This window comes from Pungitius pungitius, chromosome 1, assembly GCF_949316345.1.
Source record: "Pungitius pungitius chromosome 1, fPunPun2.1, whole genome shotgun sequence".
Classification (NCBI taxonomy): domain Eukaryota; kingdom Metazoa; phylum Chordata; class Actinopteri; order Perciformes; family Gasterosteidae; genus Pungitius; species Pungitius pungitius.
The window spans coordinates 5,638,612-5,655,108 of NC_084900.1; the positions used below are offsets into that span (position 1 = coordinate 5,638,612).

The following is a 16,497-nucleotide window of genomic DNA, read 5'->3' on the forward strand; positions in this document are numbered from 1 at the left end:
GTTGGTGCAACGGTTGTTGGGGCTGCTGTTGTAGTTGGTGCCGCAGTTGTTGTTGGGGCTGATGTTGTAGTTGGTGCAACGGTTGTTGGGGCTGCTGTTGTAGTTGGTGAAGCAGTTGTTGTTTGGGCTAAAGTTGATGTTGGGGCTGCTGTTGTAGTTGGTGCAACGGTTGTTGGGACTGCAGTTGTAGTTGGTGCAACGGTTGTTGGGAGTGCAGTTGTAGATGGTGCAGCAGTTGTGGTTGGGTCTGCTGTTGTAGTTACTGCAGCAGTTGTTGGTTGGGCTCCGGTTGTTGTTGGAGCTGCTGTTGTAGTTGGTGCAACAGTTGTTGGGGCTGCTGTTGTAGTTGCTGCAGCAGTTGTTGGTTGGGCTGCAGTTGATGTTGGGGCTGCTGTTGTAGTTGGTGGAGCAGTTGTTGTTTGGGCTAAAGTTGTTGTTGGGGCTGCTGTTGTAGTTGGTGCAACGGTTGTTGGGACTGCAGTTGTAGTTGGTGCAACGGTTGTTGGGAGTGCAGTTGTAGATTGTGCAGCAGTTGTGGTTGGGTCTGCTGTTGTAGTTACTGCAGCAGTTGTTGGTTGGGCTCCGGTTGTTGTTGGAGCTGCTGTTGTAGTTGGTGCAACAGTTGTTGGGGCTGCTGTTGTAGTTGGTGCAATGGTTGTTGGGGCTGCTATTGTAATTGGTGGAGCAGTTGTTGTTGGGGCTGCTGTTGTAGTTGATGCAATGGTTGTTGGGGCTGCGGTTGTAGTTGGTGCAATGGTTGTTGGGGCTGCTGTTGTAGTTGCTGCAGCAGTTGTTGTTTGGGCTGCAGTTGTAGTTGGTGCAATGGTTGTTGGGGCTGCTGTTGTAGTTGCTGCAGCAGTTGTTGTTTGGGCTGAAGTTGTAGTTGGTCCAGCGGTTGTTGGGGCTGCTGTTGTAGATTGTGCAGCAGTTGTTGTTTGGGCTGAAGTTGTTGTTGGTGTAGCAGTTGTTGGGGCTGCTGTTGTAGTTGGTGCCGCAGTTGTTGTTTGGGCTGATGTTGTAGTTGGTGCAATGGTTGTTGGGGCAGCTGTTGTAGTTGCTACAGCAGTTGTTGTTTGGGCTGCAGTTGTAGTTGGTCCAGCGGTTGTTGGGGCTGCTGTTGTAGATTGTGAAGCAGTGGTTGTTGGGGCTGTTCTTGTAGTTTGTGAAGAAGATGTTTGGACTAAAGTTGTAGTTGGTGTAGCAGTTGTTGTTGGGGCTGCTGTTGTAGTTGTTGCAACGGTTGTTGGGGCTGCTGTTGTAGTTGTTGCAGCAGTTGTTGTTTGGGCTGTAGATGTTGTTGGAATATTACTTTAACAAATAAAAAACATAAAATGTAAAAAATATTTGTGAGATATTGTTTAAAATGTCTTACGTAAGCCATCGACAACAATGGAGTTGGTATCAATATTGAAGGCTGTGACGGTTAAAGCTGCTTCGACCAAAACGTTTCCAATCTGATTGCCATTAGGAACAGAAGTTGATGCAAATCCAATGGCCATGTTGTTGATGATTGATCCATTACTGCAAATGCAAAAACAAAATGTAATATTTGTATACATTCATAATCAGTGCTCTTCTTTTGTCATGAAAAAATTATGACAAAAAGAAATTACCTGAATGAATTCACTGTTAAGGAGCGGAACGTAGGAAAGGCTCTTTGGTAGAACGGCCCGAGCTGTTGAAATACAAGCAAATCTTTCAGATAAAAGTACTGGTATTTAATTTATTTGTGTTTATTAACACCATGTGCATTTTCCTTTTGATGATATTACAGATATTGCAGATACAATTATTTTAAGACAGATATTATTATTATAATTAAGATACAAAGACTTTTCCCATTTTTTTTAACTTACTGACCAATTGTTCATCCCTCCTATGTGCTTTAAATGAAAGTATGATTTACTGTAAATAGTTTTTCTTTTTAGAGGTCAGTACAGGATTACGATGTTATTTTTCCCTCCATTTAAAAAAATGAAACAATGTATCATCAATTACTTACTGTTGACGTTATTGACATGGCTCTTGTTTGAAAAGGTGCAGATAATGAATTCTGCAAGTCCGTGGTAAAAGTCTCTCCAGCAGATCTGAAAATCAATTGCCTTATTGTGACCGCCTCAGTTGTTACAGCTGCAACCGTTGTAGGTGCAGCTGTTGTAGTTGGTGCAATGGTTGTTGGGGCTGCTGTTGTAGTTGGTGGAGCAGTTGTTGTTTGGGCTGCAGTTGATGTTGGTGCAATGGTTGTTGGGACTGCAGTTGTAGTTGGTGCAACGGTTGTTGGGAGTGCAGTTGTAGATTGTGCAGCAGTTGTGGTTGGGTCTGCTGTTGTAGTTACTGCAGCAGTTGTTGGTTGGGCTCCGGTTGTTGTTGGAGCTGCTGTTGTAGTTGGTGCAACAGTTGTTGGGGCTGCTGTTGTAGTTGCTGCAGCAGTTGTTGGTTGGGCTGCAGTTGATGTTGGGGCTGCTGTTGTAGTTGGTGGAGCAGTTGTTGTTTGGGCTGAAGTTGTTGTTGGTGTAGCAGTTGTTGGGGCTGCTGTTGTAGTTGGTGCCGCAGTTGTTGTTTGGGCTGATGTTGTAGTTGGTGCAACGGTTGTTGGGGCTGCTGTTGTTGTTTGGGCTGCTGTTGTTGTTGGGGCTGCTGTTGTAGTTGGTGCAACGGTTGTTGGGGCTGCTGTTGTAGTTGGTGCCGCAGTTGTTGTTGGGGCTGCTGTTGTAGTTGGTGCAATGGTTGTTTGGGCTGCTGTTGTAGTTGGTGGAGCAGTTGTTGTTGGGGCTGCTGTTGTAGTTGGTGCAACGGTTGTTGGGGCTGCTGTTGTAGTTGCTGCAGCAGTTGTTGTTCGGGCTGCAGTTGTAGTTGGTCCAGCGGTTGTTGGGGCTGCAGTTGTTGTAGTTGGTGAAGAAGTTGTTTGGGCTAAAGTTGTAGTTGGTGTAGCAGTTGTTATTGGGGCTGCTGTTGTAGTTGGTGCAATGGTTGTTTGGGCTGCAGTTGTAGTTGGTCCAGCGGTTGTTGGGGCTGCAATTGTTGTAGTTGGTGCAATGGTTGTTGGGGCTGCTGTTGTAGTTGGTGGAGCAGTTGTTGTTGGGGCTGCTGTTGTAGTTGGTGCAACGGTTGTTGTTGGGGCTGCTGTTGTAGTTGGTGCCGCAGTTGTTGTTGGGGCTGCTGTTGTTGTTTGGGCTGCTGTTGTTGTTGGGGCTGCTGTTGTAGTTGGTGCAACGGTTGTTGGGGCTGCTGTTGTAGTTGGTGCCGCAGTTGTTGTTGGGGCTGCTGTTGTAGTTGGTGCCGCAGTTGTTGTTGGGGCTGCTGTTGTTGTTGGGGCTGCTGTTGTTGTTTGGGCTGCTGTTGTTGTTGGGGCTGCTGTTGTAGTTGGTGCAACGGTTGTTGGGGCTGCTGTTGTAGTTGGTGCCGCAGTTGTTGTTGGGGCTGCTGTTGTGGTTGGTGCAACGGTTGTTGGGGCTGCTGTTGTAGTTGGTGCCGCAGTTGTTGTTGGGGCTGATGTTGTAGTTGGTGCAACGGTTGTTGGGGCTGCTGTTGTAGTTGGTGAAGCAGTTGTTGTTTGGGCTAAAGTTGATGTTGGGGCTGCTGTTGTAGTTGGTGCAACGGTTGTTGGGACTGCAGTTGTAGTTGGTGCAACGGTTGTTGGGAGTGCAGTTGTAGATTGTGCAGCAGTTGTGGTTGGGTCTGCTGTTGTAGTTACTGCAGCAGTTGTTGGTTGGGCTCCGGTTGTTGTTGGAGCTGCTGTTGTAGTTGGTGCAACAGTTGTTGGGGCTGCTGTTGTAGTTGCTGCAGCAGTTGTTGGTTGGGCTGCAGTTGATGTTGGGGCTGCTGTTGTAGTTGGTGGAGCAGTTGTTGTTTGGGCTGCTGTTGTTGTTGGGGCTGCAGTTGTAGTTGGTGCAATAGTTGTTGTTGGGGCTGCTGTTGTAGTTTGTGATGCAGTTGTTGTTTGGGCTGCAGTTGTTGTCTGAGCTGCTGTTGTTGTTGGGGCTGCTGTTGTAGTTGGTGCAGCAGTTGTAGTTATACTTAGTGCAGCAGTTGTTGTTGGGGCTGCTGTTGTAGTTGGTGCAGCAGTTGTTGTTGGAGCTGCTGTTGTAGGTGGTGCAGCAGTTGTTGTTCGTGCTACTGCAGTTGTTGCAGTTGTTTCTGCAGTTGTCAGAGCTGTTTTTGGCATCACTGTTATTGTTGTCGCTATTTTGATTTAAAAAATGTGAAATTATTGCCAATAAAAATAACTTTTTTCTTAGTCATTGTGATTTACACTCACCGGCCACTTTATTAGGTACACCTGTCCAACTGCTCGTTAACACTTAATTTCTAAGCAGCCAATCACATGGCGGCAACTCAGTGCATTTAGGCATGTAGACATTGTCAAGACAATCTCCTGCAGTTCAAACCGAGCATCAGTATGGGGAAGAAAGGTGATTTGAGTGACTTTGAACGTGGCATGATTGTTGGTGCCAGAAGGGCTGGTCTGAGTATTTCAGAAACTGCTAATCTACTGGGATTTTCACGCACAACCATCTCTAGGGTTTACAGAGAATGGTCCGAAAAAGAAAAAACATCCAGTGAGCGGCAGTTCTGTGGGCGGAAATGCCTTGTTGATGCCAGAGGTCAGAGGAGAATGGCCAGACTGGTTCGAGCTGATAGAAGGGCAACAGTGACTCAAATAACCACCCGTTACAACCAAGGTGGGCATAAGAGCATCTCTGAACGCACAGTACGTCGAACTTTGAGGCAGATGGGCTACAGCAGCAGAAGACCACACCGGGTGCCACTCCTTTCAGCTAAGAACAGGAAACTGAGGCTACAATTTGCACAAGCTCATCGAAATTGGACAATAGAAGATTGGAAAAACGTTGCCTGGTCTGATGAGTCTCGATTTCTGCTGCGACATTCGGATGGTAGGGTCAGAATTTGGCGTCTACAACATGAAAGCATGGATCCATCCTGCCTTGTATCAACGGTTCAGGCTGGTGGTGGTGGTGTCATGGTGTGGGGAATATTTTCTTGGCACTCTTTGGGCCCCTTGGTACCAATTGAGCATCGTTGCAACGCCACAGCCTACCTGAGTATTGTTGCTGACCATGTCCATCCCTTTATGACCACAATGTACCCAACTTCTGATGGCTACTTTCAGCAGGATAATGCGCCATGTCATAAAGCTGGAATCATCTCAGACTGGTTTCTTGAACATGACAATGAGTTCGCTGTACTCAAATGGCCTCCACAATCACCAGATCTCAATCCAATAGAGCATCTTTGGGATGTGGTGGAACGGGAGATTCGCATCATGGATGTGCAGCCGACAAATCTGCGGCAACTGTGTGATGCCATCATGTCAATATGGACCAAACTCCCCGAGGAATGCTTCCAGCACCTTGTTGAATCTATGCCACGAAGAATTGAGGCAGTTCTGAAGGCAAAAGGGGGTCCAACCCGTTACTAGCATGGGGTACCTAATAAAGTGGCCGGTGAGTGTATATGTCAGGCTCAGCTTACCCATTATAACCATGAGGATTGATATAATCCGTTCCACATCCATCCTTGTTTTGAATCCCTACAAATGTATTAAAGTAGGGGTTCAGTAACTCACATAACTAACAGGACAGCTTCTGAACTATTGCTTTTTAGCAGTTACTTACCATTTCATTTTGCAGTACTCTGTCTGATTATGACAATATTCGTTATAGCAGTCTGTTTAACTTTCGGTACAAACATACTTACACAACATTCAAACGGAAACGTATTTTCTTTACAATATCTGTTTTTATCCACTTCAAAATATTCTTGACGACAGATATTTTATGCCTTGCCACAAGGTATGCAAAGCAACACAGTTTAATTAAAAAAACAATCTTATAACATTTTTGTTTTGGAGCTAATATACATACATTAAAAGTTAAGAAAAGAATACAAATATAAGCCATAAATCAAGGAAGATATATACTCTTAGCAATTATAATTGGTTTAATATAAAATATTAGATGAAAGTACACTTAATATAATCAAATAGACCCATGTACACTATGTTTTATGTAAACTAGTTTCCCAAAACGTTAGAAGAGTTCTATTGGTAGATGAATAAACATGTATTTACTATTATCAAATAGAAACATGTAAACTAGTTTTCTTCCTTCTTCTCTCTTTGAAACACATGCAGAGACTATAAAAATAAAGAAATCTGTTCATTGCCTTAAAAATATACTTACAGAAATCTATCAAATGAAGATCAGAGATGAAACGTCTTGAGTTGCCCTCTTCACTGCTCTTGATGTTTAAAACAATTTCAGCGTAAATTATTCCCGTCCACCTTGAACCTGGGATTTTGTAATCCTGTAACCTGACGTGACAAATGACACTCACCAATCTTTTATATAGACGCCGTTTAGAGGCTAATGACTCATCAGCACATTTTTTAAATTTGTTGATACACATACACAACAGCACATGTCCTTCTTAGGGCCTGTAAAACAAGTTCCTGGTAGATTCCACCTACTTGAATGTAAAAAGTAAGTTCCATCAACGTCACAGTAAGTTAGAATAAACAAATAAAGTAAATAGTGATTGATCAATATTATCCAGTAAGAAATTGCTATATTTAATATATGGTAAACATCACATGATAATTTTCTTCTCACCTAAATTCCAAAAGGATCAGATATGCATTTTAACTATCGTACTTGTTTAACAATAATCAGTAAACAGCAGCTACTTAGGATTTCTCTAGTCTTTCCCCCATATATTTTAATACCCTTCAATTTAATTCAATACCAGTTCCATGATTTTTCTGGCAAGTATGAAAGCCTGGAATACAATTATTTTTTAAATGTTTGTATTTCTCTCATTTTGTTTGGATAAAACCAATTAAATCGACCATACCTGAATTCACTAATCAAATGTATTGATAGATCAATGACAATTTCATTGAAGCTCTTAACTTAATTCAAACTAGCTCATTGATTCTGATTGAATAAGCTATTTTCTAGTGTTTACTACAGTTAGATGGTGCTGACTGAAACTCCACATGAAGGGACTGAAATGTTTGACGTGGGTTGTTGTTAAACATATAAACACACAAACGTGTATTTCTACTTCAAAACTTTGAGACACAGCTATGATTTTGTTTGGATTTATAAAACCAACGATTCTATATCCTTTCTACCCTGGAGGTAACAACAGAACACATTAGCTAAGACTAAAGGTTTGTCTGGTTAATCTGTTTTAACTCATTTAAATAGGTTTCTTTTTAGTTTGACCTATTTCTTTCCACGTCAGCGCAAATAATTGATACGCAGTGATACGGACTTATGTCTTAAGTTATTAAAGACAATGACTGTGGTTCTTTTTGCGTTGTACTTCCTTGTGATCAACCGTCAACATTCCTGTGATTTGTTTGTTGATAAATGACAGATTAGTTTGGTCTCCCTTTGCCATGACTACAATACCACAAAAAAAATCTCAATAAACTAATATAGAAGTTCACACAGTTGTATAATGTTTAAGTTTGCTTCTCAATCTGTTACTCTGTGTTAAGTAAGGTAAATAGGTTTTCATAAATCAGACTAAGGAAAATATTCCTACAACTCAACAACAGAAATATAGCTGCCTCAATGATTCAGCAAATCTGAAGTATGACCTTACCAAATCAAAGTCACAAGACAATATGTACCTGATGTGTTGGTATATATATATATATATATATACTGTATATATACCACTTGATATTGTGATATTAGTCTGTTAGCTTATTAGAGGGAGCAGAAGGAGTGGAGTCAAACATTGGAAACATTAAAATGTTGAATTCTTGCCTACATTTTTAGTGATGTGCTCTAATAATGAAGAAATTCCTGACGGACAGAAGACGTCTTGGATAGAAAAGTTAAAATAAAAAGAATTTAATAAAGGAAACGGGGATTGTGCTTAAAAGGACATCTCAGCTGAGGAGCCGCTGGTCACAACAGGCCACAGAGCAGCCCGGTCACTACCCCATAGTGACTGTCTCTTGCGTCCACCAACAGATTCCTAGAACAATGGGTGCCCGCAGATATCTTATGGTTCAGTAAAGGTGTGATAAGCAGTGTCCACGCCCCTGGACATGTGACGCCTCCTCGTGCGTAAGTGGCTGGTTATTTACAGAATCTAGTGGTAAAATTAGGTGGTTCGTTCGTAACATAGTTAAAATGGTTTAGGATAAATCCTGCTAAAATGGCCCAACTACGCCATCTACTGTTTTAACGTGGTACCTGAACGGACCAACGGACAGGGGGCATTGTGGGAAAATCCTCCGTTAAATTGAGAATTAAATGTTTTTTTATATGTCCGTGAACAATGTTTACTTAATTTACTTTAACAATTAATTCATGGTGTAGCTAGCTTTATTATTTTGGACGTTCGTTATCTTCGTTTATATTTGCCTGTTTTTTTTAATTAATTAATGATATGTTTTGTACATGTTTTAGTGTTTGTAATAATGTCGGGTTAGCTAGCTAACACCCGTTTTATGTCGAATTGATTACATGACATTGAATACAATCATAGCTGTGCATTGGGATTATTCTGTTGATTACAATTTTCAAAATTTTCATTTCTTTATTGATTCAAAATCATTCATGTATCCTGGTGCACACTAAATACATTTTTTTAATTATTAATTTATGAACCCTGTCGTCACTATCTTTATAATAATCCACAGTGCTCATCTTTAGTAGAACTCTTTTGACCAGCCTCAATGTTAACTATCAGCAGTTACTTGATAATATTACTCTTTGAAAAAAGTCACAATATTTAGCTGTGGAAACATAAAATTGACACTAGTGTTTTTTTTTCTTTCATTTTATTTGAACACAGTGAGAACAATGGAACAAAAAAACAAAATCTACTGCTCTCCCAACTCACTGAAAGTGCTTCGCAGAATGTCAACTTTCTCTCTGCTGTTTTGGCTTTACTTCACCCAGTGGCATTTAGAGAGTGACTTTATTTGAACTAAAGTAATTTAATATCCCGCTCCCACCGGCGGACCCCCCAACCCCCGCCACTGGCATGAATGCAGCTATCCGGGCCACTTTGAGTGCAGTGTGAAAAGATGTCTGACGTGAATATATAGAATTCACGTATCACGAATTCATACTGTTTTCGCCCAGTTTAATGGATTCTGTGAAGAATTTTATACTCTATTAATTTACATTACTAGTCACGAAGAAGATATTATTGCAGATTTGAGTTCAAAAGTCAGCATCGGGAGTGATGGATAAGTCTAACTCCCATTTTCTTGATGGTTCATAAACAAAGTAAGCGAACAGGTTTCACTAAGGTTTTCAACAGGTTTCACTAAGTTTAGCCGCAAGCCCTGAAGTGCAAAACACAACAAAAAATAGGAAAACACAAATCATAGAACACAACGGCAAATAGGAAATCACGACAGCAAATATGACAACAACAAATAGGGGAACACAACAACAAATAGGAAAATAGTACGACAAATGGGAAAACACTTCAAAAAAGCCTCCTGGCATCTTTTCTCTCAACAAGCCCAGGACGGTGGTCAACAGCTCCTGCACATGAGGACATGTCTCCCTGAGGGGACTCTCTGTGAGTGACGGCTGCCTGTTGCATGTGGGCTGGTAGCCCCGCCCACCCAGTCAATGCGAGCCAGACAAGGAGCGGAAGACTGAGTGCGCTCTGGTTGCTGCTTTTTTAATGAAGTACAGATACTAAAAATATTCGAAACCGTACAATTTTCAACGTTTCTAGTACCGGTACACGCTCAGTGCAAGGCAGAAGTAATCGTTTAAACGGGTCTCTTTTGTAGTTCGGACGAGCAATTTCAAAGTGGAAAAGGACCACAAAGTTTCCGTTGGCCACGTCAAAACCGTCGCGACTAAACGGTCAAAGACAACGTGTTTCATTAAGGTCCCTGGTCCTCGTGAAGTCGGCTATCCACCCTTGCACCAGTTCTATGCAATGAGCTACTCTTTTGGGCTCTGTTGCATATGTTTCCATACAGAAGGAGCTTTGCACACGTATAAGAGTTGAAGATTTGGTGACTGTACTTGATTTGGGTGTTTACAATGGTCCTCTACATTTGAAAGGATTGTAAATCTAGTTTTTCAATTAAATTGCTGCAAACTGTAGTCAGCTTTAATCAAATTAAACTCAATCCCCGACAATAAAAGTTGTGGCTAATGAAATGGAAAGTTTGAGGAATGGTTAGAAAAAGATTTTTTTTTTCTTTGACTTGTCTTTTTTCTAAAAAGTCTTTTTTTCTGTTCTGTACCACTTTACCTCACTCGAACAAGGACACTTACTACTGAACATATGCTGCAGTATGCTTTTCACTGATACATTTTTTCACGTTTGCCCAGCAACATGTTTTGTGGATTCGGTTATGCGATTGGAAATGTAGGCAGTAGTCTTAGATGTCAGTGCTAATACAGACAAAAAAAATGTATTGCTTTTGACGACAGAAATGGCAAATCATTAAGAGAGACGATATTTATTATTTGAGTTTTTGTATTATGAACATTGCAAAGGTTCTGACAAAAATAGAGAAGAATATAGAAGAAACAAGAAATCTCAAAGAATACAGGTATGAATTATACATTTATACACCTTTTGGACACTAACAACATTTAAAAATATATTGTCAATAACTTTTTCCATTACACATTCCATAAACACATTTTTTTAAATCAAATATTGAATACATTTTGTAGATTAGGTTTTACTTTAAGATGAATTAATCCTGACGTGTGGTGTTTGAATATATATAATAAAGAGGCAAAGTAATGCGTATCGTGATAATACAAATCTGTGTCTGTGTATTTGTTCACAGTTGGGATTGATAATAAACAGGGCTAAATGGTATTCTATCTGGCTTTATAAAAATTGGCTGCATATTTTTTTTGGTCAATTCTCAGCCGAAAACGTGATCAAGAGACACATCTATTCCGCTGTCATTGTGGTGTGCGGTCAATGCAAAATTACATTGGATAGTATGTTTATCCAAAGATGGACAAGAGTTAGGAAATAATTTTTCATGCCAGTAATGGCGGTCATACAACCAGGCCTATTCTAACAGTAGTCAGCGATGATGCTATTGCTGACTCGTCAGCAGCCATGACGTCAGAGCAAGAAAGGATGCAGTGATGAGACTGATCTTGTGGCTTACTCCATTTGAGACCTCTGCAACTGTTGTAGTTGTTGCAACGGTTGTTGTTTGGGCTGTAGATGTTGTTGGAATATTACTTTAACAAATAAAAAACATAAAATGTAAAAAATATTTGTGAGATATTGTTTAAAATGTCTTACGTAAGCCATCCACAACAATGGAGTTGGGGTCAATATTGAAGGCTGTGACGGTTGAAGCTGCTTCGACCAAAACGTTTCCAATCTGATTGCCATTAGGAACAGAAGTTGATGCAAATCCAATGGCCATGTTGTTGATGATTGATCCATTACTGCAAATGCAAAAACAAAATGTAATATTTGTATACATTCATGATCAGTGCTCTTCTTTTGTCATGATACAATTATGACAAAAAGAAATTACCTGAATAAATTCACTGTTAAGAAGCGGAACGTAGGAAATGCTCTTTGGTAGAACGGCCCGAGCTGTTGAAATACAAGCAAATCTTTCAGATAAAAGTACTTGTATTTAATTTGGTTGTGTTTATTAACACCATGTGCATTTTCCTTTTGGTGATACTACAGATACTATAGATAGAAATTTTTGACTACCGATTGTTCATCCCTCCTATTTCCTTTAAACGAAAGTATGATTTACTGTAAATAGTTTTTCCTTTTAAAAGTCAGTACCAGGATTGAAATGTCTTTTTTTCCTCCATTTCGAAAAAAAACTTACTGTTGATGTTATCAATGAGGCTCTTCTTTGAAACGGTGCAGATGCTGGATTCAGCAAGTCAGTGGTAAATGTCTCTCCAGCAGATCTGAACCTCAATTGCCTTATTGTGACCGCCTCAGATGTTGTAGGTGCTGCTGTTGTAGGTGCAGCAGTTGCAGGTACCACCGCAATTGTGATGGTTGGAGTTGTGGTTGTAGTACTCATACTCGCATTAGCTGTAGAATTCAAAGTAGTGGGTGCAGCGGTCGAATTTGATGTAATGTTTATTTCTGTAAAAATAAAGATGGAATAATATGATATAAATGAAAAATGGTATTTAGAGGGCTTGATCAAACACAAATATTACAAACTTTGGTAAAAAAAAATTGGTAAATCACACTTTATGTAGGTTTCCTAATGCCACTGAGGGCTTCATGATATTTATATTTAGGTTATGTGTTCTTTGTCAAAAAAGCAATTTGCCAAAGAGGGATCCAGAAAGCACACAAACCAATTCACAGACTCTGGCAGATTACTTGTAAGTGACATGGGGTGTCATTAAATCAAGGCATATATACTTACGAATTACAGTGACAGAAGCAGCATCAATAGAGAGGTTGAAGGTATTATTGGGGTTAGTCACAGCGTCTACTAAGGTCTGTGCAACCTCATTAGCCTGTGGAATTTCAGCAGCCGAAGCAGTTCGATTGAACTCAATGCCGACCTCTGCTTCAGTGGTCAATGATCGTGTTACTGCTGAACCTGGTCTGCAATGTGAAAAAACACACACAATCAAATTAGGTTAACATAGACAACTGCTGCATGATTGTTATATTTGGATTTTTGTGATATCAATAATTCAAAATATACAATAGGACTTTAGAATTTTGAAATGTTACCTGAAAAAGATCACGAAAGTGCGGACAAAAAGGAAGCCAAATCTGGCTCTGTAGATTATGTCCAACTGTAGGAATAATAGAAAAAAACACTTAGGAATACAGTCATGTTGCAAAATTCATTAAAAAAAACTGCCCTCACAAAAAAAGAACAATGATGGCAGGGAGTACTAACCAAAGTCACAACTCTTAACTGGAGATTCCTAAATTCCAAGCTGTTTCTGTCATTGAGTTGTTCTACGAATGGTTCTTGCAAGGTCGCTAAGAGGCCAACAACTCGTGCAGGCGCTTCAGTAATAGTTGCTGATGTTACTGAAGTTGCAGGTGCTTTAGTTCCAGGTAAAGCGGTTTGAGTTGCAGTTGAAGGCGCTGCTGTTGCAGGTGCCAGTGCAGATGTCTTGGTTGTAGATATGTTGTTTGCAGCACTCGTTCTTGCATTAGCCGTGGTATTCAAAGCAGGTGATGCAGTTGTCAAATTTGATGTAATACTGCTTTCTATAAAAAACAAATAGTGATGATCAAAATAAACAGGGGCATTCAAACAAAAACATTACAGCATGAGTTGAGCTCTGGTAAGCCACGGTAAAGACAGTCTTGCGAACGTCACCGTGGACCTCACGATAAGTGCGATTGTCTATGCTCTTTGTGACAGAGGAAGCGGAAACGGCACACCCCAGCTGGAAGAGCGACTGAATCCTCAATAATGACGCGGGGTATAGTTCTCATCTTTCACACGCATCGGAAGGAAATGCCAGCCTACTGTATACTTACGAATTACAGTGACAGAAGCGGCATCAATAGAGAGGTTGAAGGTGCCGTTGTTGTTATTCACAGCGTCCACTAAGGTCTTGGCAACATCTTCGGCCCGTGGGATTTCAGCAGCCGAAGCAGTTCGATTGAACTCAATGCCGACCTCTACCACAGTATTAGACGGTTGGCCCCCCGCCTGAGCTCGTCTGCATGTGCGAAAGACATACATTTCTCAAATGACAGTAACATTAGAAAAGTGCTTAATCTTTTTTAAATGTTTTGTAATTATTACGCCTACAATTTGTGAATGAAGACCGTAGCACTCCAAACATTTTGAAATTTTACCTGAACGCAATGACAAAGGTTTGGATGAAAAGGACGCCGTATCTGGTCGAGTAGATTGAATCAAACTGTAAAAATGGAATAAAAGACAACTTGAGCAAACTGCAAATACAGTGTTCTCCAGAGGTCACTAAAAGGTGCAAAAGCAATGCACAGAGGAAGGATGACAGCGAGTACTAACCGCAGTCGCAACTGTTGCCTGGAGTTGTCTGAATTCCGTGCTGTTTTTATCAGTGAGTTGTTCTACGAACTGTCGTCTCAAAGTAGCCGAGAGGACAACAATTCGGGGAGCTTCAGTGGCAGGCGCTGCCGTGGTGGAATTCGATGTAATACTGCTTTCTATAAAAAACAAATAGTGATGATCAAAATAAACAGGGGCATTCAGACAAAAACATTACAGCATGAGTTGAGCTCTGGTAAGCCACGGTAAAGACAGTCTTGCGAACGTCACCGTGGACCTCACGATAAGTGCGATTGTCTATGCTCTTTGTGACAGAGGAAGCGGAAACGGCACACCCCAGCTGGAAGAGCGACTGAATCCTCAATAATGACGCGGGGTATAGTTCTCATCTTTCACACGCATCGGAAGGAAATGCCAGCCTACTGTATACTTACGAATTACAGTGACAGAAGCGGCATCAATAGAGAGGTTGAAGGTGCCGTTGTTGTTATTCACAGCGTCCACTAAGGTCTTGGCAACATCTTCGGCCCGTGGGATTTCAGCAGCCGAAGCAGTTCGATTGAACTCAATGCCGACCTCTACCACAGTATTAGACGGTTGGCCCCCCGCCTGAGCTCGTCTGCATGTGCGAAAGACATACATTTCTCAAATGACAGTAACATTAGAAAAGTGCTTAATCTTTTTTAAATGTTTTGTAATTATTACGCCTACAATTTGTGAATGAAGACCGTAGCACTCCAAACATTTTGAAATTTTACCTGAACGCAATGACAAAGGTTTGGATGAAAAGGACGCCGTATCTGGTCGAGTAGATTGAATCAAACTGTAAAAATGGAATAAAAGACAACTTGAGCAAACTGCAAATACAGTGTTCTCCAGAGGTCACTAAAAGGTGCAAAAGCAATGCACAGAGGAAGGATGACAGCGAGTACTAACCGCAGTCACAACTCTTAACTGGAGATTCCTAAATTCCAAGCTGTTTCTGTCATTGAGTTGTTCTACGAATGGTTCTTGCAAGGTTGCTAAGAGGCCAACAACTCGTGCAGGCGCTTCAGTAATAGTTGCTGATGTTACTGAAGTTGCAGGTGCTTTAGTTCCAGGTAAAGCGGTTTGAGTTGCAGTTGAAGGTGCTGCTGTTGTAGGTGCCAGTGCAGATGTCTTGGTTGTAGATATGTTGTTTGCAGCACTCGTTCTTGCATTAGCCGTGGTATTCAAAGCAGGTGATGCAGTTGTCAAATTCGATGTAATACTGCTTTCTATAAAAACAAATAGTGATGATCAAAATAAACAGGGGCATTCAAACAAAAACATTACAGCATGAGTTGAGCTCTGGTAAGCCACGGTAAAGACAGTCTTGCGAACGTCACCGTGGACCTCACGATAAGTGCGATTGTCTATGCTCTTTGTGACAGAGGAAGCGGAAACGGCACACCCCAGCTGGAAGAGCGACTGAATCCTCAACGATGACGCGCGGTATAGTTCTCATCTTTCACACGCATCGGAAGGAAATGCCAGCCTACTGTATACTTACGAATTACAGTGACAGAAGCGGCATCAATAGAGAGGTTGAAGGTGCCGTTGTTGTTATTCACAGCGTCCACTAAGGTCTTGGCAACATCTTCGGCCCGTGGGATTTCAGCAGCCGAAGCAGTTCGATTGAACTCAATGCCGACCTCTACCACAGTATTAGACGGTTGGCCCCCCGCCTGAGCTCGTCTGCATGTGCGAAAGACATACATTTCTCAAATGACAGTAACATTAGAAAAGTGCTTAATCTTTTTTAAATGTTTTGTAATTATTACGCCTACAATTTGTGAATGAAGACCGTAGCACTCCAAACATTTTGAAATTTTACCTGAACGCAATGACAAAGGTTTGGATGAAAAGGACGCCGTATCTGGTCGAGTAGATTGAATCAAACTGTAAAAATGGAATAAAAGACAACTTGAGCAAACTGCAAATACAGTGTTCTCCAGAGGTCACTAAAAGGTGCAAAAGCAATGCACAGAGGAAGGATGACAGCGAGTACTAACCGCAGTCACAACTCTTAACTGGAGATTCCTAAATTCCAAGCTGTTTCTGTCATTGAGTTGTTCTACGAATGGTTCTTGCAAGGTTGCTAAGAGGCCAACAACTCGTGCAGGCGCTTCAGTAATAGTTGCTGATGTTACTGAAGTTGCAGGTGCTTTAGTTCCAGGTAAAGCGGTTTGAGTTGCAGTTGAAGGTGCTGCTGTTGTAGGTGCCAGTGCAGATGTCTTGGTTGTAGATATGTTGTTTGCAGCACTCGTTCTTGCATTAGCCGTGGTATTCAAAGCAGGTGATGCAGTTGTCAAATTCGATGTAATACTGCTTTCTATAAAAACAAATAGTGATGATCAAAATAAACAGGGGCATTCAAACAAAAACATTACAGCATGAGTTGAGCTCTGGTAAGCCACGGTAAAGACAGTCTTGCGAACGTCACCGTGGACCTCACGATAAGTGCGATTGTCTAT

At 41.2% G+C, this 16,497-nt stretch overlaps 2 long non-coding RNA genes across 2 annotated transcripts; both read right to left on the reverse strand.

Annotated features, from left to right (window-relative positions):
• Positions 1-881: 881 nt before the first annotated feature.
• Positions 882-2,693, reverse strand: LOC134127008 (uncharacterized). The gene is made up of 4 exons (XR_009955951.1): positions 2,003-2,693; positions 1,614-1,675; positions 1,373-1,521; positions 882-1,285 (listed from the first exon to the last, which is right to left on the reverse strand). It is a non-coding gene; the product is annotated as an uncharacterized LOC134127008 (long non-coding RNA).
• Positions 2,694-10,607: 7,914 nt separating this feature from the next.
• On the reverse strand, positions 10,608-13,218 carry LOC134127010 (uncharacterized). Its single transcript, XR_009955953.1, has 7 exons — positions 12,905-13,218; positions 12,733-12,797; positions 12,416-12,600; positions 11,855-12,123; positions 11,543-11,604; positions 11,302-11,450; positions 10,608-11,175 (listed from the first exon to the last, which is right to left on the reverse strand). It is a non-coding gene; the product is annotated as an uncharacterized LOC134127010 (long non-coding RNA).
• Positions 13,219-16,497: the final 3,279 nt, after the last annotated feature.